The 4,154-nt window shown below is 45.8% G+C and overlaps 1 protein-coding gene across 1 annotated transcript in view; it reads right to left on the reverse strand.

Annotated features, from left to right (window-relative positions):
- The window catches only part of AGMAT (agmatinase), a 36,837-nt gene that overhangs the window by 11,615 nt on the left and 21,068 nt on the right, over positions 1-4,154 (reverse strand). The gene's annotated exons all lie outside the window — the stretch shown is intronic.

The raw sequence follows: 4,154 nt of genomic DNA on the forward strand, positions 1-4,154 counted from the left end.
TTTTTTTTTTTTTTTTTTTTTTGAGATGGAGTCTTGCTTGGTCGCCAAGCTGGACTGGAGTGCACTGGCATGATCTCGGCTCACTGCAACCTCTGCCTCTAGGGTTCAAGCGATTCTCCTGCCTCAGCCTTCCGAGTAGCTGGGACTACAGGCATGTGGCCACACCCAACTAATTTTTGTATTTTTAGTAGAGACAGGATTTTACCATGTTGGCCAGGATAGTTTTGATCTCTTGACCTTGTGATCTGCCCGCCTCAGCCCCCAAAGTGCTGGGATTATAGGTGTGAACCACTGCGCCCGGCCAGGAAATGCGTTTTTTTTGTTTTTTGGGGGTTTTTTTTGAGACAGAGTTTCGCTCTTGTTACCCAGGCTGGAGTGCAATGGCGCGATCTCGGCTAACCGCAACCTCCGCCTCCTGAGTTCAAGCAATTCTCCTGCCTCAGCCTCCCGAGTAGCTGGGACTACAGGCGCGCACCCAGCTAATTTTTGTATTTTTAGTAGAGACAGGGTTTCACCACGTTGACCAGGAAGGTCTCGATTCTTGACGTCGTGATCCGCCCGCCTCAGCCTCCCAAAGTGCTGGGATTATAGGCGTGAGCCACCGCGCCCGGCCTAGGAAATGCATTTTTTAAAAAAATAATGTATTTTTAAATGTCCAAGGATAGGAGTCTCAAGAAGCAGTAAAGTTAGCTAGCTAGCTAGTTAGTCATTTTGAGACAGGGTCTTGCTCTGTTTCTCAGGGTGCAGTTCAGTGGCATGATAGTAACTCACTGCAGCCTCAAACTGCTAGGCTCAGGGGACCCTCTCACCTCAAACTCCCGAGTAGCTGCGACTACAGGTGTAGCACACCTGGCTGGCCAGTTAAATCTTTTTAAATAACTGTGTTTTAAAAAAAGGACTGGGCCGGGCGCGGTGGCTCAAGCCTGTAATCCCAGCACTTTGGGAGGCAGAGGCGGGTGGATCACGAGGTCAAGAGATCGAGACCATCCTGGTCAACATGGTGAAACCTTGTCTCTACTAAAAATACAAAAAATTAGCTGGGCATAGTGGTGCGTGCCTGTAATCCCAGCTACTCAGGAGGCTGAGGCAGGAGAATTGCCTGAACCCAGGAGGCGGAGGTTGCGGTGAGCCGAGATCGCGCCATTGCACTCCAGCCTGGGTAACAAGAGCGAAACTCCGTCTCCCAAAAAAAATAAATAAAATAAATAAAAAATAAATAAAAAAAGGACTTAGGGGCAAGCTGTAGGGAAGGTCACAGTGTCCACAGAGCCCACTACATCCTCTTTATTTCTAAGGGGAAAGAGAAACACCGTGGAGAAAGAAAAAAGCGATTCATAATGGAATTATGTGAGCCATTCAGCGGTATTACTGATATTTTTCTGATCTCTAGATGTTGAGATTGAATGGAAAAGGCTCACATTTGGATTAGGCTGTAACCTCTACACAAAAGTCGCACATTAAACCCCACACCACTCCAGCCTCCACCCTGCAGGTTGGAGCAGTTTCCTAATGGTCAATAATCAGTACTCAGTGTTGGCCTATGAGCCGGTCCCAGCCATTTTCTGGAACAAATACAACAATCTCTCATTTCTTCTTCTTTTTTTTTTTTTTTCCTTTTTTCATCCCTTATGCCACTTAAAAGGTCTCAGTTATTCTTTCTTTCTTTCTTTTTTTTTTTAAGACAGGGTTTCACCATATTGGTCAGGCTGGTCTTGAACTCCTGACCTCAGGTGATCCACCTGCCTCAGCCTCCCAAAGTGCTGGGATTACAGGCATGCGCCACTGCACCTGGCTGCCTTTTTTCTTTGGGGTGCGTGTGTGTGTGTTAATTTGTAATCCTGTATATGTCAACAGGTATATCCCACATAAGAAAAGCTTTCTGAGATCCTCAATACTTTTTTTTTTTAACTTTTTTAAGAGACAGGGTCTGGCTGTCGCACAGGCTGGAATGCAGTGGCACTGTCATGGCTCACTGCAGCCTTGAATCCTAGGACTCAACTGATCCTCCCACCTCATCCTCCTGAGTAGCTGGGACCACAGGCTCACAGCACCTCAACTGGATAGTATTTTTAAAAATTTTTTGGCCAGGCATGGTGGCAACATGCCTGTAATCCCAGCACTTTGAGAGGCCAAGGTGGGCAGATCACGAGGTCAGGAGTTCGAGACCAGCCTACTGACCAACATGGTGAAACCCCCATCTCTAAATAAAAAGAAATTTTTTTCACTGGGCTTGGTGGCTCACACCTGTAATCCTAGCACTTTGAGAGGCCAAGGCAGGCAGATCACCTGAGGTCAGGAGTTCAAGACCAGCCTGACCAACATGGAGAAACCCAGTCTCTGCTAAAAATACAAAAAATTAGCTGGGCATCGTGATGCATGCCTGTAATCCCAGGCTCTGAACCTGGGAGGCAGAGGTTGCAGTGAGCCAAGATCTTGCCATTGCACTCCAGCCTGGGCAACAAGATTGAAACTCCGTCTCAAAAAAAATTTTTTTTTGTAATGACAAGGGTCTCGCCATATTGTCCATGCTGGTCTTGAAGTCCTCATGCGATCCTCCCACTTTGGCCTCCCAAAGTGCTGAGATTACAGGTGTGAGCCACTATACCTGGCCTCAATAATTTTAATAGTGTAAAAGAGTCTTGAGATTTAAAAAAGCAAAAACACCTGAGAACTGCTACCCAGTCAGTGGTTTCATAGTATTGTTTGAGAGAAACATTTGCATCAGTTTCCTGGAGTGTCTGTTAAAATTCAGATTCCTGGACCCCATCCCAAATGACAGAATTAGAATCTATCAGATGTTTTCAGCTGGGTGTGGTGGCTCACGCCTGTAAGCCCAGCACTATGGGAGGCCAAGGGTAGCAGATCACTTGAGGTCAGGAGTTTGAGACCAGCCTGGCCAACATGGTGAAACCCCCATCTCTACTAAAAATACAAAAATTACCCCGACATGGTGGCAGGTGCCTGTAGTCCCAGCTACTCAGGAGGCTAAGGCACGAGAATCACTTGAACTTGAGAGGCAGAAGTTGCAGTGAGCCGAGATTGTGCCACTGTACTCCGGTAGGGTGACAGAGTGAGACCCTGTCTCAAAAAAAGAAAAATGTTTTTAGCTGGGGTGTGGTTGCTCATGCCTGAAATCCTAGCACTTTGGGAGGCCGAGGTGGGAGGATTCCTTGAGACCAGGAGTTTGAGACCAGCCTGGGCAACATAATGAGACCTCATCTCTACAAAAAATCTTTAAAAAAAAAGTTAGCTGTGCATGGTGATTGGTGCATGCCTGTTGTCCTAGCTACTCAGGAGGCCAAGGTGGGAGGATTGCTTGAGCCCAGGAGGTAGATGCTGTAGTGAGCCATGATCACACCACTGCACTCTAACCTGGGCAACAGAGCGAGACTCTGTCTCTAAATAAATAAATAAAAGTAAAAATTCATTCATTTCATCACAAGAAATTTCAATTGTACATTTGTTAATAAAAGACAATTTCAACTTTTGTAAATTTTTGAATTTCACATTTCTTTTAGGATTTTTATTTGAGCTCAAAGCTATCAAGAATTTGACGAAAAAAAAAAAAAAGAATTTGACGAGATTGTTGTTTAAAAGTTCTGATTATTGGCTGGGTGCAGTGTGGCTCATGCCTGTAATCCCAGCACTTTGAGAGGCTGAGGCGGGCGGATCACAAGGTCAGGAGATCAAGACCATCCTGGCTAACACGGTGAAACGCTGTCTCTACTAAAACTGCAAAAATTAGCTGGGGGTGGTGGCGAACACCTGTAATCCCAGCTCTTCGGGAGGCTGAAGCAGGAGAATCGCTTGAAACCAGGAGGTGGAAGTTGCAGTGAGCCGAGATTGTGCCACGCCACTCCACCCTGGCGACAGAGCGAGAGTGAGACTCTGCCTCAAAAAAAAAAAAAAAAAAAAGTTCTGATTATTATTGCATGTAGCAAGTGTGCAAATATCAAGCATAAAACAGCTACTTCACAGAAAAGCTAAAACTTGGCCAGGTGCAGTGACTCGTGACTACAATCCCAGCATTTTGGGATACCAACAAGGGAGGACCTGCTTGAGCCCAGGAGTACAAGACCATCCTGGTCAACACAGCAAGACGTGAGACGCCATCTCTTTTTTTTTTTTTTTTTTTTTTTTTTTTTTTTTTTTTT

Source organism: Sapajus apella, unplaced genomic scaffold (genome assembly GCF_009761245.1).
Source record: "Sapajus apella isolate SASKATOON/1434 unplaced genomic scaffold, GSC_monkey_1.0 scaffold43, whole genome shotgun sequence".
In the NCBI taxonomy this organism is placed as follows: Eukaryota; Metazoa; Chordata; class Mammalia; order Primates; family Cebidae; genus Sapajus; species Sapajus apella.